Here is an 18,211-nt window from a genome sequence, read left to right as displayed (position 1 = left end):
TCTTGGATCTTCTACCTATTTCACAATAAAATAACAGGAAGGGAGAAAAGAGCGAAAGAGAATAAAAAAACTGAATCGAGACCGCCTTATCGAGATAAAGAGAGTAGAGAAGTAGCGAGAGAGAGAGAGAGAGAGAGAGAGCCACGACTCACGGCCGGTTCCGTTCTCTCGTGGCCTAAAATCGTTAGCTTCTTCTAGACGCTGCGCGTGCAGCTGCAGACAAATGCATCCGCACTGGGCGTGTATCTACACACGCAAAAAGGAAACAACGGCTTTTCCTGCAGTAGCCTCGGGAGTCGAGGATGATGTGCAAACAGAGTACCAACGTCGCTTTCTCGGCGCTGCTCGTCGACTCTCTTAGTCAAAACAAAGCTTTTCACGACTTCCCCAACATCCGACGCTTAGCCTCGTCACGTGATTGTCCTTTCCACTTCTTCCTGCACGATAATCGGATTTTCGGAATTCCTATTATTCCACTTGGCGCTGGAATGAAATGAGGAACATTAAAATTGTACCAAATAGCTGCTCTGGTATCGTAGACATTATTGTTATTTTCTCGGTTAAGTAAAGTTAAACCATCGTCTTCCTTTACTTTCAGATGGCATTTAATGGCAAATCGTAATGTTGCGTTCAAGAATTTTCGGTACGCTGTAGTTTAGTGCGTAATTCATGTCATTTTACGTTTCTTTAATTCACTCGATGAGGCTAATTTTACTAAGAAATAGTTGATATGGATACGAAGCAATTTTATCCCATTATCCGTATTCATAAGATTTTTCTGCATTTAATTATTTTCATTATATCTCTCGATGTTTTAAAAACACAAAATAAATTTAAAATATGAATGCAGTAATTTAACTTAATTGCTAATTGTGCTATTATATTCATTCGAATTTCTTCAATTGAACAAATTTATTAATAATACCTTAATTTTTTCTGTCTACTTGCACTAAAAAAATTTTCAATATATTGTAAATGTATTCGATGTAAGCTATTTTGTCGAGTATTTACGAAATGTAAATAAAATTGCAAATTATGCGTGATTATATGTTTTTTGAATAGTAATATTATTATCAAAATTGCTACAGTGTTTTTCTTAGAATTAAAATAATCCTAACATATGCAATAACACTGTGAGCAAACTTTGTGTTTTTTAATACATAAGAGCTTTTCACACTTATGTGGCCTTTTTTTTTCTTCTTTTTTTTTTTTTTAACTAGAATCGTAAAACTTTATGAAACTTGAATTTCATAGAACATTTGGTTTCGGTACAAATCCAATGGGCGAAAAATGATGAAAATTTAACCAATTAAACTATTGAATATCGAAGTGATCATTGCCTTTCTTGTCACTCTTTATTGTTTTAATTATTATTTTATTTCCCTAACGTACGATGGTCCATTCATGCTTACGAACAAATATAAATACAAAAAGAAATTACTGTTCTAACAAATATGTTGCAACACTTCTTGGAAACCTTTAATCGAATACGTCCGTAACACAATTACCTAAGACTGTAAGCCTTTTCATATACAAAGCAATTGCTCAACATTTTTGCATTGTCAGCAAATTTACGAAATTATTTTATTCCTAATTTTTTTCACAATAATCATTTTGCTATTGACTGTGTGGCAAATTTTAATTCTATCATTCTGTATATTAATCATTGTGCATAAAGCTATTTATGACGTATACAGTGAAGAAAATAACGAAATATATACATTTGCATTTTATTTCAATGCGAAATCTTATTAAAATTGTATATTTAATATAAACTATATTTAATGACATACAATTTTTATAATGAAAATGCACATACACACATGCGCACGCGCACGCAGGCACATCAAGTCATAGTTATAACTTTTATCAATTTATTCATGATAACTATGTATGTTATCACACGATTTTCATTGATCTTACTATTAAATAGACAAAATTTTCAATTCATGTGCCTTTTACATGCATTCATTTACCAGAAACCACATGGTTTAATAATCTATAAAAAAAATTAATATACTTACATTTACTTAGCTACACACGTATTCGTAAATGTCACGATATTTTTCAATATTATACAGATTTTGTATATTGAAATTTCCAGCCTACCTATTAAAAATCACGTATGTGCTTTGTATAATTTCTTAAAGAAATTAAAAATTAAATTGATATTCAATGATTTTTACAGAATATTACTATTTTACATTTAATAATAAAAGCAGGGAGTTAAAAAATAGAAATATTACGGACATCCAATAAATATTAAATTGAATTAAATTCCAATAATTATAATGCATATTACGTAATTAAATTATAGATCAATAGATACCAATTAATAAAGCGCCGTTTCTACCGAATAACTAATGATTTTATTGATATTTAATTTAACAATTGCAATATATACATTCAAAACAAATTATTTGTTGAATTATTTTATTGGTCGCGTATTCCAGATTTATGAAATAAAAATCAAATTTCTAAGGATTTATGAGTCCGAAATGTGATATTTATTAGTCAATTTGCATTTGTCCATATCGAAGTAACAATCGAAATTAATTATATGTAAAATTTTATGAAAATATTACATTTTCCGTAAAAAAATATGGGGCAACAATAAAATCACGATAAACGATTTTTTTTTTCAACGAATGTAGCGTGCATTCTTATTTGAACGGTTAAGGTTTCAAGCTAATGAATCGGCTTGGATATAGTGTTGTTTAATTGTTTGTATGTAAACTCGCAATATCCTTTCATTTGACATGTTTTTATTTAAATAGTTCAGTTTAAAAAGTGGCATTGATTTAAGTGGAATATTTAAGTACTAACTATTACTTATTAGGCTAATGAACGTATACAATTAGGATCTTCATTTGTATTTGTATGAATGAAATGAAAGAGTGGAAGGAGTTAAAGCAGCAAGGAGTTTTCGTATAAGGTTAGAAAATTACTTTGCCTTAAAAACAAATGAAATAGATAACGATTATTGATTTCATGGTTATATATATAGTTAACGTTTCCTTTAAAGCTTATGCCCACTTTAAACCAAAAAATCCAGATTGCTTTGTCAATGTGGCTGAGGCATAGGGCCACCTTGCGAAAGAACAAATCCAATTCTAAGAGAGGATAGTGCGCGAGTGGAGCCAGGGTTGTGGAGCGTCGGGTTGACGGTGATTTTGCAGGGGTGGGAGGCGTGACACGTGTACGTCGGCTGTGTATGTGCAGATTGTAGACTGACGGACATCGTCGACCGACAAGGTCAGGACATTATTTGACGCGCGCAATTTTAACAGCACGGGGTCGGTAGTGCGGCGCACACGCAATAATGTATTTCCCTTGTATTTTGTTTTTCCAATAACGTAAAGGAATCTCTCGTCGCGTTCGGCGAGCCTTTGTCCGGAGGCGCGCGCATGAAGGTTCCGCTCGGACCCCCCGGGCGTCGCGTGTCGTGTTCGGGTGCACGCTTATGCTCCTGCGCGGCTAGTGGACAGCAGCGGTGGGGTAGCGGTGATGGAGGAATATGGGATGGCGGCGATGGTGAGGTATGGGATGGCGGGGAGAGGTTATCCTCGACAGAGGCCTTCTCGAGTAACCAATCCAGTCGGACTAATAAATCGCGTGCGTGCGCGGATGGTCGTAAAAGGGAGATCGAGCGGGGGCGGGCAGAAGCAAACGCAGTTGATTAAATTTCACAAATTAGTCGAGTGCAGCTTACCGGCCGGTCGTCTCGCGTTACCAGGGCAAACACGGCCCTTTCTTTGCCGGATATGGTGGAAGGATTGTATTACCATCGCGGCGTGAAAAATTTATTTATCGGCCGGGAGCCAACCTCCGATGTGCCTCGTCCGCCTCGCCGTCCACTTTTCCAGGAGCGTCGTCACGGCGATTGTCGATGTCGTCGGGCATTGTTATCTTAAGACGCGGATAGTTAATGGAACGGCAGACTTTCCGCGGATCTTTTTTACTTTCCGTCCGTCGCCCTTTCCCATCCTCTTCACGCCAACACCGCCGCAGCAGCAGCATCAGCAATAGCCGCCGTCGCCGCCGCCGAGGACGCAGCCACCGCCACCGCCACCGCCACCGCCACCGCCGCCGCCGCCGCCGCCACCTGCAGCATCACAATAGTTTTATTCTGTGCATTGTCAAAACCTCTGGCGCGCACTAACAGGCTCGATCCACCAACTTTTTTTTACTCCTCCTCCTCCTCCTCCTCTTACTTTTCACATGTGGATGGCTGTACAATAGTTCTTTTATGCGCCCAAAGTACCCTTATTCACTTACTTTCAAACAAATCTTATATTTTATGCCTTTCAACCTGTCCACTCGCACGAGAATGGAAATTACATGTGCTGATCATTACAGCCAATTCGACGTCTTTGGTTCATGCCTATTGTCGGGATCATAATAATCCATGCGTCCCTTGTTCTTCCTGCATTTTTACTTCGTGTCATAACTATAACACAGATTTATGAGCTTCGAGTGAAATTAGAAAATTTCAAATGTAACTGCAAAATATGATATAATAGTTCACGATTGGTTTTTAAGTTGGTTTTTAAGGTGTCGTTAAAGCACGACGGTCGCTAAATTTCTTATTGCATATTTTGCAAGATCGGGCGGAGAAATTCTTTTGTATTCTTGGAAGGTTGTAAAGTAATTTGAAACTCCCTTGGCTGGATTCGTATGCCATTATATTCGTAAACAAAAAATTGCAAGAGGAAAAAATCCGTAATTGATGACGCGTCGTAATGTAATAATTTTAATGAAAGACAAATAAGGATGACGATAGGTGAATGGTATATTATAATTTTGATAATAGCTTGATTAAAAAATTCTACAGCTACAGCTACAGCTATCGTTGCTTTCATTTTCATTAGCTTTCACTGTATACTCGTACACATGTATATTTAAATTTTTACCTGCACACCCATAAGCGCGAAAGCCGATACGATTTCGAATTACCTGCGTGCAAAAAATATTCTACTTGAAAAACATTGCTTGTATTATCATTCCACGGTTTTACATGTCCTATATATATATATATATATATATATATATATATATATATATATCATAAAGTACATTTTTAAGAAAATATTTCAATTGCCGAAGGTCTTAAGAGCGAGTTTCCCGCAAAAAATAATCTGAACAATAATGCCGTCTTATGAAGTCGTTACTTTAAAGTACACTTATTTGCGTGCAGGAATGAAAGGAAAATAGAGAGAATCGGAGTGCCGTTATCATCAGCAGCGCCATTGCAGGAAGAAATGCGGAGAAAGCTGAAAATGTATAAAGACACGTTCTAAGAATGAGTTTAAGTGCTGGACGATGCGTAGAAATGTGCAAGGAAACGACATGATTTTTTAGTCATAATTAAGCATCGCAGGTCATCTTACCTTACATGTTCTACATAGTTAGGTAAATTATATTTGATCATTCGGCAATTTAATACGTACGGATTATTCTTATTCGCGCGTTATTTTCAAATTTTGCCCCGAACCTCTAGTTTTAAGTCTCTTTATACTCGGGTATTATTATATCCGAATATATAATTAAAATTTTCGAAATCCTAAAACGTATACTTTTATTCATAATAGCGAGGTGAAAGTTTACATACCCAACTATCTATTACGCTTAATTATTTAATGAAATGTATTCGCATACAATTTGATTTAAATAATGGTTGAGCGATTTTTATTTAAAAGCATATAATTACATAGCTGCTCAGCCTTGTTTATTGGCCATATTTTACCATAGCTAATGCCAATCGAATTAAATTTAAATTTTAAAAAAAAAAAAAAAAAAAAAAAAAACAATGCGAGCTTTGACAATTTAAACTCCACCATTTGGCAGAGATGCAATTCGAAATAATGGAAGGAATTAAGATAATAATGCCCGCGTAAAGCAATACGCTCGACAGTTGTTAGTATAAATAAATTTTCTTCCGATTAGAGCGCGAATGAATAATCTCTTACCCGATGGCTTTGCTCAATCAATTATTTTCATCCAGTGTAACATTGCCCCCATTACGAAATAGTCAGCACGCTCAACTATACGTGTAAATGTCGTTTGGGCAGAAGTGAAAATTTCTCGGTTAAGACAATAAAACAAAAGAGCTCGCTCTCCTTGTGAGTTCGAAGCGAGAAAACGCAGTCGCCGTAAGTGGAGTCAGTGGCGAGATTTTCGAAACGAAACAGCCTGTCGAGCCCGATAAAAATCCCCACGCATGACGGCTTTCGGGCTGCCCCCCTATCCCTACACTATCTCTTCATAAACATTTATTAGCCTCACGGGGCATCGCCGAGGCGCCTCGCGCCACTCGCGCGACTCTTCCATCGAGTAAACAAAAGAGCCCTTATCACGAACCCGTTACTCGCTCGTTCGATGCTCGCGATTCCAGTACCATTGGAGCCCGTTCATCTTTTAACAGCGTTTAACGCCCACGGCGACCCCCCTGCCTTCTCCTCCTCCTCCTCCTCCTCCTCCTCCTCCTCCTCCTCCTCCTCCTCCTCCTCCTCCTCCTCCTCCTCCTCCTCCTCCTCCTCCTCCTCCTCCTCCTCCTCCTCCTCCTCCTCCTCCTCCTCCTCCTCCTCCTCCTCCTCCTCCTCCTCCTCCTCCTCCTCCTCCTCCTCCTCCTCCTCCTCCTCCTCCTCCTCCTCCTCCTCCTCCTCCTCCTCCTCCTCCTCCTCCTCCTCCTCCTCCTCCTCCTCCTCCTCCTCCTCCTCCTCCTCGGCTGGCTCTTTCCCGCTTTCCCGATCGCTCGATGATTTATCACGTCAATCGACTCGGCCGATATTTTTGCTCCCCCTTTTGCCAGCACCTCTCTCTGTTTCAGCATCCGAATAAGCTAAAGACACCCGCTCGCTGACTTTCGAAATTAACGCAATGCATTAAGAAGGCGGTCGAGCCCTTTATGCGCGACCAGTTGTTAACAAATAATCGCACATCGCGACCGCACGCGTTACTTGTTGTCCATCCTCGTCTGGCTGCGGATACTTGAAGCTCGTTAGCAAGCGAAGTAATGCGGGTAGGTGGGTACGTTCTCCAAGCATTCGCAATTCTTGCCACATTTAATGAAGCTTATTCGACTTTACTTTATAATAAGGTTCACGAAAGCTCTTTTACTTCCATACCATTCCCAATGATCGACGGAGAATGGGAAAGTCCGATGAGCGACGACGACGACGACGACGACGATGACGACCATCTCTTAATTTTCCGTAGCTCTATTTAAGTTATTTAGTAAATCGATGGCTGCTGGCCTCTAGTTGCGTTTATACTTATGCGTTGTATAAAGAGAGGACAATGAGAGAGAGAGAGAGAGAGAGAGAGAGAGAGAGAGAGAGAGAGAGAGAGAGAGAGAGAGAGAGGGAAAGCCTTGAAAGTTTTCAAAAGGTAAATCGTTATCATAGATAGTCACATTTATTCGTAGATAGTAACGTTTAGTCCAAATAAACAATAGGGATTTTGAAAATTCAAGGGTGCAATACTACTCTTAGTTAAATGTCATTCATAATTAATTTTTAATTATAATTATAATTACTTAAGGATTATCTTATGTCCATGGGATTTGTTGTTTTGAAAAATAGTGTCAATGAGTTATTGCAAAGAAACTCCATCGAGATAAATAGCGCTTAATTTGAGAATTTGAATCGAGAGTCATTGTATGTAGCCAATAGAGATTGTATCGATTGACTTTCTTTATAATTTTGTAATATCTATGATGTACTGGTATTAATATAGGGAACATAATAAATATCACAAGAATAAATATTGCATGTTTAGACGAGGTGACAATATAACAGAGTTTTATTTTAAAATTTTAGCTTATAATTGGCAAAATAGTGAAGCAAGTTTCTTCATTGAATTAAATGATGACGACGATCAAGAAGAACTTAAAGAGAATCCCAGATAATCACGTGGAGAAAGTCCTAAAGAAATTAATCGACCCCACTCTTAAGCGTGAAAATTGCATTTAAATAGAAATTCAGAGATTAAATCGTCGGTTTGGAGCAACTTATGTGCAATAAATATTATCTTCTTCGCATTTGTACAATAGCTTGAATGTATTATTAAAACTTTAAATTCGCATCATGTTCCTCGCAGTATATTTATTCAAAAATTTATTCTTTAGAGACCCGTTGAATCACAATACTATAATGTATGCATTTGAAAAGCTGTAAGTAAATATAAATTTAAATAAATTAACTGAGCATAAACTCCAAATAAACAAGAGGGCATTAAAGATTTTATATAAAAAAGATATTAACCGAGTAAAAATTATCGACCATAATGTACTTGGACATAGGTATTTCATTTTGCGAAAATATTGTGGAATCATAGATTATAAGTATCGAATGAATGTTAGTAGTGGGCGTGTGTGTGCGCGCGTGTGTGTAAGATCCGGTATAATTACATTTTATGGTAATAATGACATTGCTGAAATCACAAAAATATTCTACAAATTTTTACCTCAAACGTATTTATTTATCTTGTATTTCAGTTGTTAATTTATGCCATATACTTGTAATATTATTTTATAGAAAGTAGGTCATGATTGAGAACTGAATACAAAATTGACGATGTCTTTATTTTATTTTTTTTTTTTTTTTTCATATAATGGATTCCGTGAACTACGCACACGATGAAATTGAGAGATTTAATTTTACTATAAAAAAAAAAAAAAGGTTCTCCTTTAAGGCTATTGTATGCAATATACATTACAACATGGAGTTTTTTAGAAAAAAAAAGTAATTGGTAAATGTATACTATGTAAATGTAAGCTATATTTAATAAAAGGAAATAAATGTTTTTCATAATTATTATTGAATAATGCCGTCGAGTACGAGAGTAATATAAATATTGTAACGATTAAGCCATCAGATTTTTTGTTTTAACAACAACATGAACTCATTGTACGTCATAATGATAATAAATATTATTAAAATGATTACAATTAATATAATTAAATATTTAGAGATACGTAGATAAATTGTAAAAAATTGAGAGATAAATAATTGTGTTGCCAGCTGATGGTTTGCCACTTCTTTATCCATTATAATTACTCCTCCATTATAAATGTGCCTCCATAACAATAGTAATTACAGAATTTAATGTAAATTTATCGCATTTGTGACGTAATTAATAATAAAATAAAAAAAAAAAAAAAAAAAACCTTACGTTAGCGAATGACCAATGTAAAAAAGCAGAATTTTTTAATTTATAGAGCAAGTTCATAGCAAGTTGAAATACTGGAACGTGTCGCGCTTGTAAATAAATGCCTGAAATCGCGTCATACTTCTTAGAAAATTCACATCGCACTTGAACCGTTTAAGTGCAATATCTGTCGTATTTTCGCGAGAATGAGAAACTCGAGACCGTTATATTTGTAGGTGTAATGGATTTTTCATTGCAATCGTGTCTTTGCAAAAAGCTATTTTGGTGCTCGATTCTAAAAATGACGGTACGGTTTTATTTTCTTCTTTTCTTATACAATTATCGCCATGATCTTTATTTTATTATATTATTATTATTATTATTATTATTTTTTTTTCTTTTTTCTTTTTTTTTTTTCTTTTTTTTTTTAACAATGAATTGAGCATTAAAATTTATTTTCAACGCATCGTGCGATAGCGTCCGACTGGATTACTAAGATTTAATTAAGAATAACACGCAGTAAAGGGGATGAATTAATTATGATTATTATAGGGAAGAACATTGATTTAATAAATAATGATTGCGTACATTGATTGGGTAGTGTATCAAAGTTATAATTTTAAAAATATATACCTTTGATAAACTAAACATTTCGGCAACATCATATATCATTATTCCATAAATTTAATATTTTTTTTTAATAAGGATTACAAAGGAATGATCGAAATTTTTAAATTTTTAATGAAAGCGTAAGTGCGAAAGCATGATTATTAAAAAGAGAAATTACGCGGAGTTCTTTCGTCCCTCTAGTTATAAAAATACACATAAGTATTCCAATGAATATGCAATTAAAGTATCAGAGTCATTTGTTATACGCGTCTGTGTCTTAAAAAAAAAAATCTCCGCAAAAAAACTCGTTCTTAGTATGCTTTTAATAACCACAAAATGATACTCTAATTCAAGGCCAAGCGGCAAGGAAGCGACACCCGAGCATTAGATAAGCACAGCCACTGAGATCAAATAATAACAGTCAAAGTAATAAGGCGGAGACGAGCAAGTTTTGAAAGAGTTCACCTCAATCACTTTAATGGACGTTTACTTAAGGAATTAAATACTATGACAAATAATCGCGAATACAATACACTGAGCACCAAGCTTCTTCCAAAAAGTCCTTTAAAAAGCTGTCAAAACGAGTTTGAAGACTCGATTACTCCATTATTGAACCATTCGAGGGAAAATCGTGGCCGTTATGTCACGTCATCGTACACCGCTGCACTCGAACATAAGATTTATCGGATAAAATAAGATACCTTAATTTTACAAATAATACGATAGACGTAGATGCGGCAGAAAAGGAATACCGTGGAATCAATTATTAAACAGAAATTCATTAAAGAGCGTTACGAGCGTACGACCTTCACATTCTACATTAATTATTGGTTATTTAAATAGCGAGAGCGCGAACAAATCGCAACTAAACATCGGTACAAAAGCGCCTCTTTCGCAGATTAACACGAACTCAAGCCAAATATTTAGTCAAAAAAAGCCTTGGGATTGAGGGGCCTTGGGAGTGTGCAAGCAAATATTTTTTCGAGACATTGTCAGCGCCTCGAAAAGTAAACGCATCAAAGGTAATTTAGTCATAAGGACGAGTCGCCAGTGCGGTGCTTTAGCTTTTTTAAAAGCCGTCCTCCCCACCCCTCAAGCCGCGCATAATAAATAACGACGAGAAAGACTGGTCCCCGGTGTTGTTGGCTTTGAAAAAAAAAGGACCCGCCAGTGCGTCCGCGGCTTTAAATCTTGTGATCGTCTCGTTAAAAAAAAAAAAAAAAAAAAAAAAAAAAAAAAAACAAAAACAAACTAGAGGAGCGTAGCTCTAGCGAAAAGCAGACGGGAAATGCCTAAATACGGGGGCTCGAGCATAAAAACGCCCTGCGCAAGCTCGACTCTTCTGCTAATTATTAAGCGGTCGTTTTTTCTTTCTGTCTTTCATTTTTTTGTTTACGGCATCTACCACGCGCGGCATGGCTCCCTGCAATTACAGCAATAGTCCCGCAGTCAATTATTCGGGGCCTCGATTTTGCTTGATAGCCCGTGTCTGCGGAGCACGCGCAATTTCGCGATTCCGCGTCGTCCTAACCTCGGCATCTTTTTCGACTTTTCATAAATTAAGAGGCGCTCTTTCGTCACCGCCATAAATACTCTTAGCTCACTAAACGGGGAAGTATCGGTGGAGTGAGTGAGAGTGAGTGAGAGTGAGAGAGAGGGAGAGAGAGAGATAGAGAGAGAGAGATAGAGAGAGAGAGAGAGATAGAGAGATAGAGAGAGTGAGAGAAAGGGGGGGGGGGCTGAATTTCATTGTTGCAGGGTTTAAATGCGAAGCTGTGCTGCATGCAATTGTGACTTTCCGATCACATCATTAAGATAATAGTTTAACAACATTTAGAAGTTAGGCGGGTAGTTGGTGCGAATATATTATTATAGGAATGAAATTTTTCATATGCGGGCGAGTAATGGATATTCGCAGGATATTAGCAACATAATGTTCTTCGAATCTCGAGATAGAACGAGGGGACTTTCGATTATCAACCGTTCATCCATATCGCTCTAAGCAAACGTTCTTTATCCAATAATTGACAATTTTGTTGAGATCGCATTCGCTTGGTATAATCGATTGTTTTACAAATAAGGCTAAAACGGCCGTACATCTCGAATTTCGTTTTTCAAGCGTATTGATTGTGTAAAGAATTTTTTGCGCGTTTCAATTTTAGGATTTTAAAATAATTTTGAACGATCGAAGGAGAATCGCCGTCTCGTAAGTCCATTAATTTATAAATCGCTAAATACTTATTAAACGAGCGATCGTACAGCTAGCCATAATAATCGTTAAGACTAAATTAAAAGCTATTTATTATCCGAAGGTATTATTACACAAACAAATTTTGTGATTAAAAATGTAATTAGGACATTAGGACACACGTACTTCCTAGGAATTGCAATTGTAAAGGGAGATGAGTCTATAGTATTTACTGGGCTCATCGTAATCTAAAAAGAAAATGTCTGATTAAATGTTGATAGTGGGCAATTTTAATAGTTGTGAAGTAGAAAAAAAAAAGTGTTACATTTATATTATATTTAGAAAGGTCTTTAGAGTAGTAATACTGGTCAGTTGCTAGGTAAAAAATATCAGCGGGAGCTCTGTTTTTCAACACTCTGTCCAACAAACCCCGTTTGCACGCTCATCGAAAATTATTCCAAATAACACATGTGCTCGACGCTAGCAACCTCGCACGGCGCTAAAAATTATCCGTGAAAATTCAGAGCCCCTTTAGGAGAAAAGCCACGGCTCGAAAAAATAATGAGATTTGAAGCGAAGCAAGTTGGAGCCCTAGATTCGCCTCTGGCGAGGTGAAGTTAAGTAACGACGGTAAATCTCTTTGATGAGTCGCGTCTATGTGTTACGCGTATATTTCTATTTCCCTTTCCGTTGCGGAGTTCCGACGCTTATATTACAAAAGCGATTTTTTCATTTTTATCTTTAGGCGAGATATGCCCGGTAATTCGACTGGCTCGTCTTATCTACGCTCGGCGACGTTATACGTTGCTTGTTATGAGTGAGCTGATGTACTTGCTCATCCCAAATAAGCACAATCAGATTCTACGCAATGATTTTGCTGCGCATTGCTTGGGAGCGTGGACTTATTATACTTGGATTGGCCAGCGTGAAATCGTTAAAATAAATCGACGAAGGTATGAATGATATAAAATTTTAGTTGACTATTAATGTTTGTATAGCATTCTGTGAGCATTCGGGCACATTGTATTTATCACATTTGAAAACATAAGGGAATTGTTAGACTTTTTTGATTGACCGAGATATGTACGATTTTGTAATAAAAAAAAAAAAAAAAAAAAAACGTTGTAGAAAATCAATGAATGCCTGATGTTCATCAATCGAGAAAGTCTTGTTCGGTAGTTTTATTTCTCCGCGTTTCATCTACGTCATCAAAATCATTTGTATTTTCATACGTTTTGCTAATCGACGCGAGCTTGACTGCCATGAGTAATCTTAATGTATAATAAATACTTTTACATTAAGAAAACGTTTTTAAACATTCCTACTCTGTTATTTCGGTAAAGTCATTTCAATATATTAAAATAATAATAAATAACAATAATAATACTATAGTATTCAATAATAGAATGCGATTCGAATATATTATTCAATTTTTTATACGAGATTGTTGGGCTATAGAATATTGTATAATTTAAGGCACGGTGTAAGTAATTTAAAATTCGCAGTCAAATGCAATAAATAAAAAAGAAGTGAAAATACTCTATAGAATAATTAAGTAAATGTCCCCATTAGTAATATCTATTGTCCCCAATGGTAATACTATTATTATTATTATCATCATCATCATTATTATTATTATTATTATTATTATTATTATTATTATTATTATCATCATCATCGTCATCATCATCGTCATCATCATCATCATTATTATTATTATTATTATTATTGTTAAATTGACGTCAATTTTGTTCGTATAGCTTGCGAAGAGCATCAGCATCGATGAAATATAATTCACGTGTTGTTGGCATTACCGTCGTACGTTATGCGCGGTTATTTAAATCCTTCTTATTTTAATTTTCAAAGCGAACGGACATAATGGCATACGTTTAAGCACGCTTGAAGCATTGACAATTCCGATAAGAAGAATAAAACATCTAAAACATCTCCGCGCCTCTACATCTCAAGAGCAAAGACGAGCGCATCGATATCTCCGAGTGCAACTTCCAACCAAGTGAAATGCACGCAATACCCTTTAAATACTGGTATCCAAGGACTATGCGAATGTCCGGGGACGCAGAAGGCGCACGTGTCGGACCGAGCAAATCTCCCGGAGTTAAATATGTACACGTCGGGCTAACGAGTTACATAACCCGACTCCATTTAATCACTCCGAATCGTCATGAGCCGGAATCCTAAAGGATTTTTTACATGCACGATTCGGTCATGGGGAACGTCGTGGCGTTTTTGCCGGGGCAAAAGGCGAAAGCCTCCTCGGCTCCTTATGGCCCGACAACTCCAGCCCAAACTTTGGGAATCGCATGGCGAATAGGACGACGGTATTTTCTCGCGGAGCGATGACAACGGCAGCGTCTGTGGCGGCGGCGGTCGTGGCGTCGGCGGTCGTGGCTGCTCTCGTGGTGGCAGCGGTGGCGGCAGCGGCAGCGGCAACGGCAACGCAGGCAACAGTAGCAGTAACAGTAACAGACGCGAAAAGAAGAGCAACAGGAGGAACAGCGACGTGTGAACGAAAGTCGAATAAATGAATGGAGCGAATGGGAACGTCGCCTTGTCGTGCAAAAAGGCGCATCGAAGCGCAAAAGGAGGAAGAGAGTCAACTGACAGATGCTACTCTCACGGAATGCTTTTCCGGACTCTTCCCGTCCCACTCGCTCGCTCGCTCGCTCCCCCCCCCCCCCCCCCAATCGCAATCGTCGTCATCGTCGACTCCTCCCTCCCCTGCCGCTACCAGGCCCTTTAATTAATTAATTTTAAATGTGCCGAATGGCAGCGCCGCGACGCCCAGAGGAGACATGATTATCGAGATCGACTTCTTCTGCTTAATTGATCGCGGGGCTTGTTAAGCGCACGTTTTTACCCAGGATTCCTCACCTCGGAAATTCGCACGTTCCCAATCCTGACTTACTTTAACAAATTGTTCTTTATTACGACGACGACGACGACGACGACGACTCACTTGCGTGCATATGCCTAATGTGTGATTTTTGAAAATTTACCGTTTACCCGATGTACACCAAGTGACAATGTTCCTTCGGAATTGTAATATTTGACGTCCCTTTCACAAGCTCAACCATAATTAATGCCCTTAAATGTATCCGCTGCCTCTTAATTCTCAAGTTGGGCAAGGGTGTTGATTAAATAGAGTATTCTACCTACAGATGTGTTGACGAATATATTTTTTTGTTTGTTTGTTGGTTTTTGTCTTGTTATCGGTGAACGAATAGAAGATTTTGCTCTTATAACGTTTTCAGCTTGTCGTGACAAAGTTTGAGTGTATCGCATCAAAGAGATCGTCGATCAAATTAAAACTTGATATATAACTTATTTATTGAATTTATTGAAATTTATACAATACAATACAATACAATTTATTATATAATAACTGGGCTTATTTTATTCATTTTTTGTAATATCTTAAGAAAATCATACTTGTACTTGAAATAATAAACAATTCAATTGAACTTGCTCCATATATATATATATACATATATATATATATATATGTATATTAGACGAAAATTCTTACGTTCATGGGAATGAAACTTTAGTAAAAATTATACTTTTTATGCATTAGAGTATGAGAAATTTCCTATAAAATGTAAAACTTTTCTTTCCAAGAACATTGTGTCGAGTCATTAATTTTGCCTGTAGTTTATAATTATTATTAATGAAAGATAGGAATGCTCGTTCAATATTGTAGACATTGTTATTGCCACGAATTCCCAAAGTCTTTGTAAAAGCTGCAGCAGCTTCGATCTGCCCAATGGACAATTATTCGCGGTGGAGAAGAAAAAAATCGATCTTAGTTGGACAAGTATTTTGTGTTATAAATTAAACTGATAAAATATTTGAAGAATGCCATAAATTAACTTGCTCGATAAATTACTTCCAAAATTAGAAATCGCGTTAGTTCGCGTAGCGGCTGGAAGACTCGAGTCGTCCAATATTTTCGGCATCTGCGGGCAGACGTTGCGTGATGGAAACGTATTCGGGGAAATAAAAAAAATAAGATTTGAATCCGGCCAGATCAAGGGGCATTCTGTCGAGCAAATCCTTCGTTCGATTAACGTTAGCGATTAACATTAATCAAAAGCATCCAGCCATATACATTAAATGATAGGAGAATTAAAGTAAACGCGCTTAAAATGCACTTTATTGCCGCGTAATTATCCTTCTTTTGATTATCTCGTTTTAATATCCATAAGTGAGATAGCTCAGTCGAGTCATCTCGACGATTTAAAAATATCTGGTAAACTCGGATGATCTATTCATATTGCCGTTCACTTTGTACGAAGTTATTTTTAGTCAGAGGAAATAAATACGCAGGAGTGAGCGTTATCTTATATGGGAAAGGAGATAGAGCAGATCCTTATGAGCTTATAAGATAAATGAAATTTGAAATTTTGTAAGGCTTAAATAAGCTTCGTACGATCGGGCTTTGCGAGTTGTCGATCGAAGGGAAGGAAATTTCACTTAGGTTTAGCGCAGATGTAATGTAGGATAGGAAGTGCAAGTAGATTAGTCGTGCATTTAAAGGCTCGAATATCGAAATTCATTCAAAGTTTTTTTTTTTTTTTTTTTTTTTTTTTTTTTTTTTTTTTTTTGAAAGGTGTCGATTCATTGTTAGCTTAGATAGTTTAAAGAGATTTGGAAGGAAGAATGCAGCACCTGTCGCTGTTCAAACTATTGTTGGATAGAAGAATGGAAAGGTTTGTTTGTCAAAATTCGTCAACAATGCGCAAGGATTCCTAATAGGTCAGCCACCCCATTTTGGTAATAATCAAGCCTAACGCTGCTGGATGTTGGTGATCGGGCGAAAACCGGTTTTTCTCAACCTGCATGCACCGTTGATATACGTTGAGTCAAATATTATATTATATAGCTTGTAAAGCGTTTAAAGAAACAGAAAAAAAAATGCTCTCCATACTTGATCGTGCTGTCAACATTTTTTAATTATGTCCAATAATATAAAATTGTAAAAGTAATTTGTTTGCATCTTCAATGTTAACATTTTATATGAGCACGTACACGCTCAAGTATTATATCTCGTATATAAGATAAAATATCAGATAAAATGTTTATTAAAATGTAATAATTATGTATGTTTCGTTTAAATCCATAGATCCGTAGATCCTCGTCGATACGAGGCAAAGCAATGTTTATCAAAACCTTGATGCGAAACAATTTTCAATTATTATTATGAATTATTATATTTCGAGATGAATATCGCATTTACTTCAAATTCATTGAGAGCGATAGAAAGAGAAAGTGTGTGAGAGAGCGACAGAGAGAGAGAGAGAGAGAGAGAGAGAGAGAGAGAGAGAGAAAGAATAATATTTGTGGATAAAATTATTATGTATTAAATTTAGAAAAAGTTTTAACAAATTTTACAAATTGCTCATTATAATTTACATACAATAGCTTACAATAGTTAAAATTACAGAATATCGAGAAATGTTTAAGTATATAATAATATAGATTTTTTTCTTACAAATTTACGCGATAAAATAGATAAAATAGATAAAATAGATAATATAGATAAAATAGATAAAATAGATAGAATACAGAAGAGACGAAAGCCTTGAGAATATTGTAAAAATATAATATCATTGTTGAGAAAAGTTATTATCTTCGATCATTATTTTTCTCCCATCGTCATTGAAATGTTATTGAAATTACTTTTCACCACGCCTCTCATTAACTAATTAATTACTTTTATATTATCATCCAACAATATGAAATAATATCGTATGGGAATTGGACTTAAGTTATGAAATCATCGCCAGCACAACCGAACGTTTCAAGTTTTGAATAAATCATTGGCGAAATATGGTAAAAAGTTGGAAATCATTATATCGAATAATTAATAATACGATTCTATCACGAACAACACGAATATTTTAATAATCTTCTCCACGCTATTGTCTTAAAATGTTGCCGATCAGTCTTAGCTGAGATAATAATTAATATTTTAGAAATATTATTTGAAGTATTTTTGTTTTTTTTTTTTTTTCGGTATATTTCTTCTAAGCCAATAATATCTAATCGCCATTATATTGGGGAGAAAACGAATACGAATGATTATAAATTCAACATTGAATATTGACGTAAAGAAAGCGCCGCTTGTATTTAGCTGGTGATTTTCGTGATTTTATTATAAAAACGGATAATTATCAATGTATTATAATCATTGAATGCTCTCAATTACTACCATTACACCAACTCTCATTAATTAATTGCGAC

This window comes from Ceratosolen solmsi, unplaced genomic scaffold (assembly GCF_000503995.2).
Source record: "Ceratosolen solmsi marchali unplaced genomic scaffold, CerSol_1.0 scaffold30, whole genome shotgun sequence".
NCBI classification, from domain to species: Eukaryota; Metazoa; Arthropoda; class Insecta; order Hymenoptera; family Agaonidae; genus Ceratosolen; species Ceratosolen solmsi.
This window is presented reverse-complemented; position numbering follows the sequence as displayed.